Source organism: Podarcis gaigeae, assembly GCF_964106915.1.
Source record: "Podarcis gaigeae genome assembly, chromosome: 9".
Taxonomy (NCBI): Eukaryota; Metazoa; Chordata; class Lepidosauria; order Squamata; family Lacertidae; genus Podarcis; species Podarcis gaigeae.
Genome location: NC_139685.1, coordinates 38,850,275 through 38,867,976, shown reverse-complemented (window position 1 = coordinate 38,867,976; position 17,702 = coordinate 38,850,275).

Here is a 17,702-nt window from a genome sequence, read left to right as displayed (position 1 = left end):
CAGTTTCTGCCCTTCTTCTGACACAGCATACATGTTCTGGGACATTTTGCCACATTTAAATTGGCTCAGGGTAGAAAAAATGCCTCATAATGTTAAATACCCCATAAAACTGCATATGTGAGTTTCATACTGCCTGCGTGTCAATTTTATACTACACTGGAAGTCACACAGAGCAGAAAACTAACCCATAAAACTAGCTGTGTCCAATTTTAATTTTCTTGGAAGAGGGCTAAGTTGGAGAGTTTCAAAATTTAAAAACCCATGATTGGTGCTGATTAGTCAGCTCAGCATATCAGATTTCCAAGCCTTTCTTACCAAACGGTTTGCTCAAACTGTTTGCCAAGTTCTTAAATTTGCAAGTCTCCCATGTTCTTACTTCTTCTCCCCCCCCCCCCCTTTAAATTATAAAGCTACTAGTTGCCTCGGGACCATTTTTTGAACACACACACACACATCTATGATAGTTTTAGTTTGCACTCGAACAACACACACAGCATTACATCTGTGTCATCAGGTCAGGTAGCAAGCAGTGGTAAAGCTGTGCCGTGATCTGGTTCTTCCTTCTTGATTGACACACAGCAGCTTATTGCCCCACCTCCTTTTATTTTCCATTATTTCATTCCCTTTCTTCCTGCTCACCTGAATGATAAGAGGCTGTAGCTTTAACAACCCTGCAGAGTTAAGCTATCACAACAGGGCCGTTAATTCTCAGGAGTTTCCCAATTATTTTGTACTACCCAAAAGGAATGATGTATCTGTCTTGAGTTCTTCTGATTTTATTAATAATTTTCTCCATTTATACCTATTATGCTATATAATTGTTTCCAAAGATAATGAAAAATGAATCTTAATGTCTGATATATAAAAAGGCAATAAGAGTTTATACATTTTTAATCTCCCCTTTGCTACCCCAAACTGTATGCATGGGGTTTTGCAGATTGAAGTGATGCGTAATAGACTATCTATCCTGATTTCTTTCTTTGATGCTTATTTGTTAATTTATGTACTCTTCTAAATTGCATACCAGAAAAGACACAAAGTTTTCTTTTTAAAAAAATGTAATGAAAGAGATATAAAATAAAGACTGTTTTTTTATATAAAGAGGGAAAGACTGTGATGAAAAGAGACGATGAACATGGATGTCCTGTGTCACCATGTGTTACCATAGTAACTTCTGGTAGTGTGAGGAGTGGCTAACTAAAAGTTAACCCAGGGTGAAAGGCAGACTGCTGATTAGTTACTGTTGCCATGGGAACTAGAAAATTCCAAAAAAGAGGTCAACTGAGGAAAGGGGGATAAAAATGACATCTGAGAACAGTTAGCTGGGAAGAGAGATCTCTCTGGAACCTGAGGAAAATCTGTCAGACAGTGAACATTAAAGAGGAATGGAGGGTGATCTCAGCCTCCTGAGCCTGTGGGAGAGAGTTTAGACAGAAGGCCCAACGACAATTGTCCAAGGGGAAGGCTGCCAGCCAAGCTGAGAGTTGGCCACAACAACAGCCAAGGCTGTGAACTTTTGTGCTATGAAGAGGAAGAGAAAATGTTATAAAGGAAATGGGGAAAGTGTGGGCTTTTTAGAGGTTACATGTAGGACCTGCCACAAAATGTTGCAATGTGCAATGATCCTGTTTGCTGTTCCACACTGTCAGCTTTGATCAGCCACTTTGTTTTCCATTTCCCCCTCACTCCCAGAAAAAAATAACATTCTGTGACCACTGGGCATGCTCAGTCGTCAACCTGTTGTTTCTGTAGTTTGTCCCCAACACTGAACATCTTTCCTTCTTCTAGAAATGTTTTGTATTTCTACAAACCTTGGGGTTTCCCTATGTTTCCCTCTCATATGTGAGCAGTGCCATTTTAGGCTACTAATGCATCAACTCTCACTTCTGAATATCAGGAAAGATGAAATAATATTGTCTGATTAAATCATTTTATGCTGTTTGATTAATTGATTAGCCAATAGTTTAGATTTGGTAATGTGTGTCTTATGAATTGTTTGCTATTTGGACTCTGCTAAAACTCTGCTATACTCACCCATGTTTTGATTTCTTACACATCCAAAGGAGTATACACACACACATACATCCAAACCAGTTGGGACATAAATTCTTTAAACAACTGTTTGAAACGCACACTGCAAGAGTTTCAATATCCACCCATAGTAGTATTCTCAATAAAGTACTATAAGTCAGAACTAGTGGTGGAATCAGCAAAGGAAAGCACAACACTTTAAACCCACTCTCTTGTTAGACATTTGTTTACTTAATGTTCTTTTACTCATAAAAAACAAGGAACTCTGTGAGCTATATTCAATGGTAACTTTGGTTTAGCAGAAAACACTTCTGCTCGTGTAAGTTGGAGCACCAGATTTCTGTTGATCTTCCCATCTGTTTCAAGATGCTGCTCCTAAATATTGGAAAGCCATATGGAACAGGTGGACAGAGAGCTGCAATGGGCAGTGCAAATTGGATATCCTGACTGACACAACAGGAATCCGTTTCCACCAAGACAGTAATCATAGTGCTATACTAACCATGTCTACTCAGATTCAGTGTGATTTACTCCTAGGTAAGTGGATTTGGGATTGTAGCTGGAGACACTGTCTTGTTGGCTAGTCCACATTTTTTATCCCATCTCCTTAAAATGATCCAGTAATTTTCAATAAATACTGTTAAAATCAGTTTACTGCAGAGTTTGTAGTTATAATGCAAATGCTTTATGTTTTTCTATGCTAGAACAATAGGTGGACAGAATATAAATAGGCTTTTCAAACACCCATTTCAAATCTGGTTGGCTGCTGTTCCAATTCTGCTATCCTACTGTATCTTCTTGAAGTTGAAAAGTCTGTAACGTGTCAAAGTAGAAAGGAAGATGGTTTATTCTCTTGCAACACTCAGTGTCAACAATATTACCTTCCCCAATTGGATAAAGTCTATTCTGCAAAGTACAAGCTGGCTTTATGACCTAGTCTATCTTTTATCTTTCGTAAATGCCCCTCTAACATAAAAATATGTTTCAGATAAAGGTCAGTTGCTCTAGAGAGTGGATAGCCAGAAACAGGAACTTCAATGCTAACATTCTCTTCAGTTTTACTTGAGATATTGCCACATGACACACTAATATAGTTTTCATGCTGTGTACCTTCCATTCCACATATAATTTATTTTTCTGAGACACTGCACAAGACGTTACTGTCCAAAAAACAATGTTAGACTTGAAGGCACAGCTGAATGAGAAAATATAATAGCTTAGATCCTAATGAGGCTCCCATGAATTTTCATTAATGGACAGAACTGAGAGCCAGCAAAAGATGCTACTGGCAGAAGGGAGGAGACAATTTTGCCAATTCCTATTTTCCTCTGCAACCCCCTCTCAAACTCCAGAGCAAATTTTAGGAGCACAAGTGGTTACAGGGAGAAGAGGAAGCTGGGGAGCTTTTCTACTAGTGCAATGTCTTGTGACACTCCCTCCAGCAGAAGCAAACTCAAAAGCCTAGGCATAATCAACTGTATCAAGAGCCATATGAACCAAGTTGACAAATGAAGCATGGATTGTTTGTAGCCTTCATCACTGTCTCATCCTACTCCTTTAGCACATCAGGTACAGCAGAGGCAGATTTTAGGAGGTGTGACTGGTTCTGCTGCACTGGGTGCTGACATTTGAGGGTGCTGCAGGGCTTCACAACTAAAACATAGTGAATGGAGCAGAAAGGAATGTGAGAGACAAGGAGCGCTGAATTTTGGTCTCTCACAGGGCGCCACTGAAATTTTAAAGACAAAAGTCCACCACTGGGTACAGTTTTCAGGAAACGCTCCAAATCTTTATATATATAGGCAGATGCCACCAGTCACTAACATATATTGCTTCTTTATACAACAATAAAATGTGGAAGTATAAAACTGGACCAAGAGCTCTGATAATCTAGAATTGTTTCTTGTGAGCTCCATTCACAAATCACTTGCCTATACATTGCATATAGCTGCTCATGTGCAGGCATTCTTTTTAGACAACTAAGCATGAAAGGTGGAGCTATCCTGGAAATGGAATGCTGGGGTTGGTGCCAGAGGCAGGACACTCCTCTTGTGTGTGCCTGACTCGCCATTAATATGTGAATATGTTAATGGTTAAACTGCATGCCCCTTTCACATCACATTTATGGATAAGCAATATATTTTTTGTCTCAAGAGTGGAGATAAAGACTGTTCTCCTGTTGGTATTTGTGCAAAGAAGAAATGTTATTATGAAGTCGCTTCCATTGACATTTTGTATGCAGGTGGTAGTGTATTATATTGATGGCCAACCCCCACCACCACCACCACACCACATTTCTTGCCTCCTATGACCTTCACTTTACCTGAATATTCTCAGGTAATCAATTGTGTGTATATATCCATCTGAACTCTGGTTATTATATAGCTTCAGGGAAGAGGAAAATGTGAACGCATTGCTCAAAATATCTTGATTTCCCCAAAGATTTGCTTTAGGAAAAATATATACCTTAGATAAGAGCATACTTCCTTAGCACATGAATCAATATCACTATTTCCAGAAAACAGCATTCTGTACAGGAGGGTGGGTGGGTGTTAGAGTCCAAACATTAAGGGCATTTTGCTGCTGAGGTATCTGAAATAAGGGGAACAATTTGTTTATTTACTTAGAATCCCCTTTATACCCTACCTTTGGGCTACGAAAAAGAATCCTCAACAACATGCAAAACAATAATTTAATACATATTTAACAGAGACCAATGATCAAGCAGAGCAACTTTAAAACTGAAATCATAGCTATATAAAAATGTTAAAAGCCTGATAAAGCCTGCTTAAACCACAGTTGGGACATTGAGGCCAACTGATACTCAGAGGCATGAGGAACCATCAGAAATGTGTCATCAGAGGAGCTCAGTGATCAAGGTGGAATATAAGAGATTGGTATAAGCTGCAAAGAACTTGGACCAGAAGTATCTTAAGGACATTGTTCTACTTTAAAATTGGCAGTACAACCCCAATTAGCATCCTCAAATTCAGAGCATACTTAGCTTTGTAGTGAGACCCTTTTTGTTCTGTCAGAGTAGAACTTTGTTCCAAACAAGCATAGCTGGCCTTCAAACATGGAATCCTGGGGATTATTTTTGATGCCTATCTAATCCACTTGCAGTAACAGCAGGATATTGCAATTATTCAACCTGCAGAAAAGCAGGAGGGAGAAAAATCATATGGATATAGCTTATTCTGTTGAAGAAACAACTCATTTTTGTAGCTTCCTTAGTATAGTGAAGTACAACAATTGTGAAGAGGGGAGTGGGTTGACCTTCAATGGTTCCTATTCTGGACAAAGATGGATTAGTGGGCAAAATAACCACTAGAATCAAAGAAAAATCCATGTCTTATTCCTTAACATCCAATCTTTTTTGAAAATTGGAAACATTTGTAAACCATTGTAGATGGTTGGATATTAAGGAATAAGCCTCTCCATTAGCAAAATCAGTGCTTTCTTTCGGGGAGACTCAATGGTACCAGTACCGACACCTCTTTAATTTGTTGTTAAAAAGTGCAACACTTACTGTAAGAAATTCATGGCAAATTTCTAGATAAAAACCACTGAGCAAAACCATAGCAGATTTGTTAATTTATTAAGCTCTTCCAATACCTTGGTTTACTGAATTAGGGTGTTCACCAATTTTCTACTTAATAGCTATCTCAGTACTTGTTGCAATTAGCAACCCTAACTTGATTCTCTTTCTGTACCAGATCTTTTATCGAACGCAACAAAATCCAGTATCGGTTTACAAATCTAATAATCGATATTCCAATGTGCTGGGACAGATGTCATTTCTTTAAGCCTATATCTAAATACCCTACTGTAACCTTTAATAGACTTTAAGATTTAATAGACTTTAGGACTTTAGGATTTAACCTTTAATAGACTTTAGGTTTTATGGTGGGGAAACGTGTAGAGAGAAAGATGAGAATTTTCATATTCAAGTGAAGAAAACACCCAAGAGGAAACTATGTCCACTCTGCTGCTCTGCTGATACTTTTCCCCTTTTTCTCCTTCCATCCATCAATTCCTCCATCCTTCTGTCTTTTTGTGTGCTGGTGTGCATGAGTGAACAGCTCCCGTGCAACCAAAGGGCACCAAGCAAAGTGCACTGCATTAAGTATTTGCAAGTCTGCTGCAACATGCCCTCTCAGAGGCCCACACTTTCCTACGAAGTTTTTTGACCTAGAAATAAGTTTAAGAATAAAATGTTCATTTCATAAATGTCAAAAGTCTAAAACTATTGCTTTAATTTTTCCCCATTTACCCAATTCCCATGGAGTGATGACATAACACTTTTTTAAGCTAATCAAATAAATAAGTGATGAGAACTCCTATTAATATTTTATTATAGTTCTTAAATAACACATTTAAATTAGGGCAGAATGTAAGAACTTATGTGTGATGCAAATAGGACAGCTTTACTCAAGCTTTGATGATGTGTACATTTCAAAGGTGTGTAAAGTCATGAGCATTTAGGGCCAATCATCTGACCCTCTTTGATTTCCTCACCGCCATTTCAGCTGTCATTTAAGTGTCATTGACACAGTGGAAATGTGGCATGTTTTTCTTCAAGAGCTAACATGGCCGCTTTAGTTAGCACTTTCAAGACATACTTGAATGGACATTTTAATTCTAATGGGGGAAGAATCTTATATCAGAGGGGAATTCAAGTCTGAGGCTTCTTGTAGCTTATAGTGGAATCATTTAGGCAGCAAAGTAAGAAGTACTGTACACAAGTACTGTAAAAGTTTCACAATACTCCTAAGGCCCAACATCAGGTATACATGTCTCATAACATGGATGTGGATAATTCTGAGGCTTTTTGTTTTGGTATGTTGTTATAACAATGCATTAAAAAGAAATAATGAAAGATAGCATTTCTAACAATGTGTAGCAGCTTTTGCTTATTCAATTTTAGGTTCTCTACCAGTTCCCACAAGCATTTTAAAAAGCACATGAATGAGGTTTTGATTTTTAATCATTTCCAAGATTGTTTACATTTAATTGACTAAACTGGTCAAATAAATATGATAAGTCAACTAAAGCTCTTTAATGAGTTGGCAAACCCTGATTTTCAAATGTTTGCTATTTACTGCTTTGGAGGGGAACTACCTAGAATATACTGCAATGGTACCTCGGGTTACAAACGCTTCAGGTTACAAATGCTTCAGGTTACAGACTCCGCTAACCCGGAAGTAGTACCTCGGCTTAAGAACTTTACCTCAGGATGAGAACAGAAATCACACGGCGGCAGCAGGAGGCCCCATTAGCTAAAGTGGTACCTCAGGTTAAGAACGGTTTCAGGTTAAGAACAGACCTCCGGAACGAATTAAGTTCTTAACCAGAAGTACCACCGTATTCACTTTTTTTCCTGAAAGTACTGTGGAAATTCGTGATGGGCTGATATTTTTAGTTGTATGCTATTAGAACATTTTTGGAGTTTGGTGCTATTTACATCCATTTCCCTGCTGTTTTTGACCTTTATATTGATTTTATGCTACTTTTGGTGGGGTTGCTTTTTTCCAATTTGTGCTGATTTTGTATGCTGACGGTATTGTTAGTCCATTGATACAAGTTTTAAGCTTATTCTTTTTTGTATTCTGTATTTTATGGTTTTCAGTGCTTTGTAAACCACTGAGAAGACTGATGGATAGGCACTATAAAATGTGATAAATATGTCAAAATGTATTTATTTTAATATAATTTAAGCATAGTAATAAAATTAACAAGCATAAAAGTGAAAGGAACTGGCTAGCAGCTAGCGGCAGATGTCAAGAGTTAACTGTAGCCTTCACTGAAGTCAATAAGGAAATCTCCCACTTGATGTCATTACTGTTTAGATTTCACCTTAAGAAAGGCAGGTGTCTGCTGGGAATTGTAAAGAAGAATGCAATCAATGTTGTTTATCCACAAAATACTGTGTAAGTGCAGGTTTCAGAAAGCAGCCAAGTATATGCTTACATTCCACTGAAATCAAGCTGAGACTTCTCCCTACCATTTGGCTGCTCTACATGTAGAGCAGGACTTCTATTATTTAAGGAAACACAGAAAATAGGACATCTGATTCACTACTGTACTTTTTTTGTTGTTGTTTCAATTGACAATTCAGTGAAAGTGATCAACATTTTCCCAGACCTGCAAAGCTGTAACACTCTTTAACTTAAAAGATCAGTGATAGTCTGATTTAGAACGCTCTTATGAGAATGGGATGGAGAATTTCAGTAAAGCAACTCAGATTGCTATAGGGCAGGCGTTTGTGTACCTATCATTTCATATGAATTAGGGGGAAGAAGCAGATGAGCTGTCTAAGGACCCGCATTCACCAAATGGCAGAGCGGTAGCTACCCAAGGAACCACCCAGAGCATGGCAGAAAGATAAAGGTCCATATCTGCAGTCCCACATCTGTGTACATTACTTACATTCACACAATTATGTTGTTTGGCCCAATGCTTTGTAAAATGGATGTGTCCATATTCTGAGTAATTTGAGTATCAGACAGATGTGCTCTGTTTCAAGTGATAGCCTAAGCAGTTTATGGTTTCTGACCTAAGGTAAAAGCTCGTGTTGAACAAGCAAAACAAAATGAAGAATAGTAGGCCAATGTCTAGGCCATGCTTCCTCAAACTTGGCCCTCCAGATGTTTTTGGCCTACAACTCCTATGATCCCTAGCTAGCAGGACGAGTGGTCAGGGATGATGAGAACTGTAGTCTCAAAACATCTGGAGTGCCAAGTTTGAGGAAGCCTGGTCTAGGCTGAGCTGAGAGTTTCAGGATCCAATGATACCATGGACAGCTCCACCCAGGGCTCAGACTGGAGACTCCGCAAGGTCAGGTTTTCAGGGCTCATTCACACTTGTCCTGTTGCTTAGAAAGCATGGGTTTGAGTGGTTTTCCATTTGTCCCATGCTTTCTAGGCATGGGTCCAAGTGGTTTTGTGTTTGCCCTGCAGCTTTCCCCTGGAAAACATGCTCTTTGCTGCTGAATCAGAACAAAAAGTAATCTGTGGATATCTCAATTGCCATATGGACCTATTCAATGGCAAACTGTGGGTTTTCCTGGGGGCAAACGGTGAGGCAAATGGATGAGACCATTGTTTCAGCAGTAGTGTACCTCATACTGAGCCTTAAATAGGAGTTGCAGTTCTGAGCAGCTAGGAAAAGAATGTCTTTATTTCATGGGGCCCAGCCTGCTTTATCAAACCTAAATCCTATATCACAAATATAGCAGCAGGGCTTGTTGCTGCTGTTGGTGTTACAGATTGGATGATACAGTCATTCCACATACATCACATAATTGTTTAGGAAAGACAGTGCAGTAAATAGATGATTCTACTGCAGATTTAACTTCCCAGGAATTAATATGACATTTTAAAATTGTTAAGATAGAAGGAATTACCTAGGAATCATAGGAGGGGTGTGTCTGAAACATAAAGCTATACTATTAAGTGCTATAAATAATATGTAGAAAAGATGTGGAAAATATTCAATAAAAATATTCTCCAAAAAATGACAAAAATCAATAAAAATATTTACCAAAAGAAAATGTGGCAAAGTGTCAACGAGAGTATAAATACTGGACAGTGGCCTTTCGGTTTATTAGCCTGCATATGCTCAGAACAGCATTTTGTCTAATAATGGAAAAACACAGCTGCCAGACTGGCCTTTCTATTCCCTCATGCTAACACAACAGTAGTTTTACAAGTTCAGTTTTAACAGACGGCATTGACAGGTGGTGCTCTGCAGCCTTCTCAGTTTTTACCCAGTTCCTGCTATGCTTCCACCTATATACTTTACAATCAAATGACACAGCTATGAGTGTCTCTCACTCAGCATGATTTCTGCAGCCTTGGTGGTGGTGGTCTATGTGGTAACTGCTGAAAGGATACAAGAATTGGAATATCTGTCTGGATTCCTTATCTACATCATTCCTGTTTTCAGCAATACACAACAGAGATTTTATGTGGATGGATAAACAAGAATAGCCCATAGCAGCACTTAATAAAGCACAGTGCTCTGAACAAGAGCACATTTTTTTTTTTCAGATTGCTGGCTGTAATTGGTATTATCCTACATATATGAAAAGTATTTGCTAGGAATGTGCATCTGTTCTGTGTGGGCTTAAACAATAATAATAAGGCAAACTAGAGTCATTCAGGGTTGAAGTACAATATCAAAAACTCCCCTACCCTGATATGGATCAGGGCCCTCGCAAAGACTTGTGTCACTCTGTTCCTGTGATTTTTTATATGCTTGTCCATATCTTTATGTTTGTTATGTGTCGATGGGCTTTGCAAGAAGTGAGGCTGTCCAATATGTTGCTTGTGGAGTATTAAAGAACTCTGGGTTTTATTTTATTTTCACTAAAGTACAGCAGCAGAATTGTTGCTTTAAAAACAACAACTTTAAGGTTTTAACAACAACAACAACAACAACAACACACTCCTAACAAAAAAAAATCCTACTTTTATCAACAGCAACAAGAAAAATTATTCAGAGTTCTTCAGACATTAGGGACAGCTTCACATTTTAAGGCCCATCGAAAGCCTGTAAGGCTATTGGAGGACATAACACCCAGAAAGCAAAGGACAGTGTGAAGCTGAAAAGATTTTAAAACAACAGCAACAAGAAGCAGCAAGCAGGAATACACACCTCTTGACACATCTCTGAATTATTTCAAGAAAAAACAAATAACAGTTCTCACTCCCGTAAGGGATTATGGAGAACAGTGACTCAGAAATAGATTATAATTGTAAAATAAATAAACAAATACAGAGAAAAAAGCAAATCTTGGTGCCCAAGCACACCTCTAATGTTGTGTGTTCTGCTCATGGATTATTCAATGAATAGTTTAAAAAGACAGTTTACACAACTGTTATGGATTTATCATTGACAGGCATTTGGTTAGGAAGTATCTTATTGATCTCTTAATTGAACTATCACTACCCACTCCAAAGCACATGTCATACTGTTATTGATTGCTTTAGTTCTATGGCCTAAAAAGAAGGAATACTGGGATGTTCCAGCAAAGCTGCAAGCCTATGAAATGCTGAACATGCCCAAGTAGGGTGACCTGTAGAACAATTTCAGGAGAAGATAGAAGTTTCTGTGTTGGCAGGCACAGCAGCATCTGGGTCAACTCACATGGCAGACTCCCAAAGGCAATGGGAATTGTTTAAACAAGGTCTGCTTCTGTGAACACCTAGACCAGAGGTCAGGAACCTCAAAAGTCCATCAGGCCTTTGTAATACTCTCCAAGCCACATCCCCTCCCTAGTCACATCACTGGCCTTCCTGTGATCCTCTTTTATACATGACTATAATGTGACCCTGAAGATGCATAATTACTCTTGCTTGTCTGGAAGGAAAATAGAGAGCAGAGTGTTTATATTTATTGCCTTTGGTCTTGAACACTAGTGGTAAGGTGTTAAGTGGACCCTGGAATGTTGCTGAGAAGGGAATATGGCCCTTGTGCTGATTCCCCCCCCCCCCAGCCCTGAACTACACAATGGATATACCCTACTAGGAGTCCAAGCCTCACCCTAGCTGCAATTGTAGGAAGGATCGTCCCTTGACTAGGAAACTAATTCTCTGACATCACCTGGTTCTTCAACAGCTACATCCTCAATCTGCTATGCCTAGAATTTACATGAGAGCCCACGGCCTTGGGCAATAGGATATATCACAGATATGAAGCTTATAACCCTCTAGCTGTTGTCAGACTACAACTCCCATCATCCATCATCACCAGTTCCACTAGCTGAAGCTGATGGGAGCTGGAGTCCCTAAACATCTCTAAGGGCACTGGTTCCCCAACCTTTCCTGAGGATAGAACTAGAGGTTCTTGTTTCACATTTGAGGACTCTGAGAGGAGTATTTGACTAAGTTTTACTCAAACTACACACATGGAAATTAATGGACTTAACATAGTTATACTCAATCATTTTAATAAGTCTAAAATTTGTAAAACTTAGTTGAATACCAGCCAGACTGCTTGGCCTCAGAAGAAGTTGAGAATGGGCAGCTTGCAGAATCCTATATACCCACTTCCATGGGGATGTTTTCTGTCCCCAAATCACTCCATAGTTTCACAGGAGTAGGCAATGGAAAATTTGCTGAGTCCATATACCTGCCAAGGTACATTCCTGTTAAAATAATAAAAAATTGTTTTGATTTTAAGCAAAACAAATAATTTAAAATGCCTATTTGCATAGATGACAAATCACATGCCCTGAACGCATGGTAGGATAGTGGAACTGTGCATTCTCGGTGTTTGTATAAATTGAGCATAGAGTATACAATCCTTTAAAATGATGCAAAAACCACACATGTCAACCCAGCAGTACTTACACCATAAAAAAGGATACTGTAAGTCAAACTCTTTTTTAAAGCTTGTTTTATTTTTATTTATTTGTGAGTCCATTCAAAGCATATGCAGATTACATACAAACATGCATAAAGGTGATTTGATTATATATATAGGGTTTGCAGAAGCAAACCCTAGGGGCAGCAACAGTCTATATACACATACCTGGATCCTACATGATATACAGGAAAGTGCAGTCATGTGTCTAGACAAAAGGTCTCCAAAGAATCCTACCAGTTGCCAAAACCAGTTTATTTTAGTAGTGACAAACATAATTTGCTATCAAATTCAAGTTGGGAAATTCACAACTCAGTATTGAAAAGAATGCAACATGAGCAAAGGACAAAGTGTGACTAAATCTGGAGTCATTTGGGATGAAAACTACAACATGGTTTATTTTAGAAGAGCTTCTACTAACTACAGACTGCTGCAGCAGTGAGTCACTCCAGATGGGAGGATATCACATTCCCAATTAAAGGGCATTTACAGTACTTTCTGTTTTAAAGCTTTTCAACAACCTCACTGGTTGTAAACATTATGCTAATGTGTCAGCTGATGGGGAGAAGCAGTTCTCTAAGATATGTATTTAGGTGAAAAACAAAAGCACTGATTTAGCAGGCAACCAAAATTAATATATTCCAGTCCTGATTTCCAAAGAAATCTGTTTCCACATCTTCAGTTAGCATCTGCATTAATTAGAAAGGATTTTATGGTATCTTCAGTTTCTGGCCTTCCAAACTCCTTTTAATATATATATATTCATTTGTCTGAAGCATTTATTTACTGCTTTTCAAGGTATACAGCCACCCAAAACAGTCTGAACTGGGTTGTTGTTGTTTATTTAAAAAAACATATATCATCGTCTCACTAGAAATTAACACAATGGAACAGAAGAAAAAGCCAGCAAAACAGCTTTTTCAAAAGTGAGATAAACTCATCTGGCAAACTGAGCACCCTGCCCAACAAAACCAAAACCACTAGGGCAAGTTAGAAACAGCAACTTTTCACCCAACACAAAAAAAAGATAACCGAGCACCAGGTGAGCATACCTGAGATGCAAGTTTCTTAATGGTTTCAGACTATTATTTACAATATGTAATAATTACTTTTGCATTCAGAGTTTGAGGGATAGAGGAGACAATCTTCTGAATTTCAAGAAACTGGTGGAGGCCTCAGGGATTTCCCCCCTTAAAATGTAGAGATGGAGAATAAATTTGATCCTGTTTACATTTATATGTGAACACAGCCCTCCTTTTAAATTCACGCTTCTCCAAAGTTTTCAATGCAGTTACAGCCAGGTAATGTGTACCAAAATGTGTATATGGGGTAAAGCACGTATTAGGAAAAACAGCACACCAAAATGCATTACTTTAGGGGAAATTGCTTTGCAGTTATGTGTATGTATCAGGCACAATGGCATACAAATCGCAAAATACACATGATAACTCAGAGATGATTTTCAGTACAGTTATACGAAAGCAAAAGCAAAAATCCAACAGACAAATAAAATACAAAAACAACGAACAGGGTAGAGGATGATGACAAGCATATGTCAGTGCCAGAAAACAAGAGTCAGTTCAAGAGTTCCAGATGTCAACCGATTCTGCCGTGAGCTGTTTTTGAAAGTGGCGTTCGTTAACATATAAAGTTCTACCGTGCAGCATGAAAGGCGTCATGTTTTTGCAGTGCCCTAAAAAGCTCAAAGATTAAATCGATTTTTTTTCCAGCTACAGCAATGTTCTAAGCCTTGTACCATAGTGCAAGGTTTAAGTCTTGTAAGGTCTTCCATCTCTGTGCAATAGATAAGTGCACATCAACCAATGAAAAGATCAGTAATTCCTTAAATTTAGTATTGCTTAGTCGGTAGAGCACGAGACTCTTAATCTCAGGGCTATGGGTTCAAGCCTATGTTGGGCAAAAAGATTCCTTCATTTCAGGGGGTTGGACTACTGACGTTTGTGCTCCCTTCCAACTATACAATTCTATGATTCTAGGTAACCCTCAAGTATAGACAGGAGGGGTGACAGGGGTGACATTTTAAATTGTTCATTAAGTGTGACTCCTATATCCTTAAATATCATTAAACAAGATTCCTAAAGCTGGGCACAGGTACACTATAAGTGAAAATACGTACCCTATGTATTGTAGAATCACTGACTGTGGAGGGATTAAGGGTGAACACGCTGGGGAAATTTGACCTTGCCACTTTTTCCAAGTCCATAACATAGTGAAATTGTTAAGATTTTTTCCCCAGCTGTGTAAACGTAATGTGTCTAAAAGTACTTTCCTGTAGGGATCGCAGACCCAATGGATCCTCTTCCAGATTTGTCCATTCCTTGTGCATTTTCACCAGTATAAATTCCACGTGCCAGAGCTGGAATGCCTCATAATATAAATTAATATTAGATAGTTCATCATTTTTTTTCAGAAAGAATTTTCATAGTCAGATGTGACCACTCACCTTGAAAGAATGATAGAGAGGGCCTGGGATTAAAACAAAAAAGGATCAAGGCATGATCCTCATCTGTACTGTTGGTATCCTCCCTTAAGCTTGGTAACTGAATGCTCCCCTTAGCCCATCTGTTCAAATTTCTCTCAGTCTGGGTCAGATTTCAAACTGAACAGTCTAAACCAGGGGTAGGCAACCTAAAGCCCATGAGCAAGATGCAGCCTAATCGCCTTTTCAATCCAGCCCGTGGATGGTCTGGGAATCAGTGTTTTTTTACATGAGCAGAATGTGTCCTTTTATTTAAAATGCATCTCTGGGTTATTTGTGGGGCATAGGAATTCGTTCATATTTTTCTTCTTCCAAAATATAGTCTGGCCCCCACAAGGACTGAGGGACAGTGGACCGGCCCATGGCTGAAAAAGGTTGCTGACCCCTCATCTAAACAGTTTTCTAGGGATCTGCACCCCTAAGTAGCTGAATGCCTTATGGCATTAGGGAACTCAAACAATTTTACAGATATGCACCTGCTCTGAAGGTTGAATATGAAAGAACATTATAATAGGTTTGTCAAAATTTGATTCCAAGTCCTGCTATTTCCTCAGCAAAGCAAAGCTCCTTTTGTAACGTCAGCGTGGCTCAGGCATAGTTCTTTAGCTTTAAAATAATGTCTTCTTCATAAAGGTTGGTCTGCTGCTTTTCACCCTCTCCTGGTAAACTTCTATAAGTGAATATTGTGTCAGCGCTTCTGCCAGGGGTTCCAGGGAGAGGATGAAAAACATGAGGGATAAGAGGCATCCTTGTTAGGCACCACACTGAATGGAAATAGGCTGCATATCAAATGGTTTGCAAATACCATTGCAAAATTTTGTTCTATCATTTTGATATAACCCCAATAAATTTACCACTCATATCATGCTTTTAAAGTAAGTTTCTTTGCCTAAGAAGCATCTTAAACATATGTTCCACAGCTTTCTTTTTAGAAAGCTTTACCATCTACTTGAACTGGACATGCTTAAATGCATGCTTTAATTTCATGCTTGTTTTCATTGCTACAAAGATCTCAGAGCTTTGCTTTCAAATGACCCAGTTTTAAAAGTCTGCAACCTACTGTCAGGCCACGTATAAGAATCGCACATTAGCTTCCGTTATGGCTACTGTATGCTGCTTTAATATGCACACATTAAGCATTGTAAGTCTAAATGTATCATACTTCAAATCCTCAAGAGGAAGCTTGAGGATTTGCAAGTCCCAGAGCCTTATATTTACAAAGCCTGACCTAGTTTATCCCCCAAATGCCACATTTGTAATGTAAGTCTCTGAAGATCCAGAGTTAAGGTCAGCTTTTAAAGTATAAATAAGTTATGAGCCTTTCTTAAATCTTCAACTAAGGTTTCCCACCTTTTGAAAACAAAACACCTGTCACCAAAGGCAGAATGTCTCATAGAGCAGGTGTGGGGGGAAATTGATGATAGGAAGACAATTTTGGTTTTTAACAACTGACCACCAGGGAGGAAGCATCTCTAAGCATGTACAGAGTGCCTTTCTTCTAGGAATAAATTGATAGCTGAGTCAGTACAGCATGAGACTCTTGATCTCAGGGTTGTGAAGTTCAAGCCCCACATTGGGCAAAATATTCCTGCATTGCAAGGGGTTGGACTGGATAACCCTGGTGGTCCCTTCAAACTCTCTGATTCTATGTTTCTGTGATTCTGTGATATCAGAAATGACAGTATCTGTAAACTAGTGAGAGAAACTATCATCTTCCCAAAAACATTCTGTAACTGAGTGCCATTCTGGTACAAAGAAACTTTTAAAAGGAAGAACAAAATATGAAATTATAATTATAATTATTGATTAATTAAGAAGTTCAGGCAAATTGAGGCAAATGAATTTATTACACTACATGAGTGCATATCCAAAATACTGCAGCTGGTGATATTGTCTGGATGGAAATTGGGAAATGACCGGGAAAATCTGGACGTATGGCAGCCCATGGCAGCAGTGCCGTTTTTGCCATTTCCCCATAAAAATAGATCAAAAATGGAATTTGTAAAGCAATTTTGGGCAAAAAACAAAAAAACAAAATAAGAACTCAAAAACTTTGAAGAAAAAAAAAAGCTCAACAACACTTTTGTCTGGATTTTCACTGTTTGAAATATGGCAACACTACCAGAAGGCTTCTAAATGCATTCAGATGAACATGCTTAGAAAACCCCTTCAGATCTTCTCATACAAAGCAGAACATTTTAGGGTGGAGCATGCGTACCTGATGCATACAGGGACACTAGAGTGTACCTGAGGTGTTTCCCTTGTACACATTGTGTTTCATTTGCATTTTTTTAATTGCACAAAGTAGGATTCATCCTGTAGTGAGAATCATGAACTGGGATCTTGAAGATCTATTGCCAGATAGAGTAGACAACACTGAACTAGTTGGACCATTTGCCTGAATCTGTATTAGCAGCTTCATATGGTCAAATCAAGCTCCAGTGTATTTGTGGTCAATCTGACTGACTCAGTAGCCCTTACAGCAAGTAACTTCATAGGACGGATGTGAGAAAATGTAAAAGTGCAAGGCATATTTCAAAAGTGCTATGGTGATAATTAAAAATAACACCCTGTTATTCACAAACATACCTCAGCAAATATAAAATGCCACTGAAAAAGCTAAAAAGCTGCATTTGGCATCACATGAATGCAAAAATTAGTGTATCTGCATTTTCAAGTGTTTCTTGTCCATAGGGGTATCTTTGGCAATAAATCTGGCTTTTGCTCTTTGATTCTTCTAGGTATTCAAGAATAGCTTTGCAAGAGACATTTCATTCCAATTTGTGATAGACACTTGGCAACA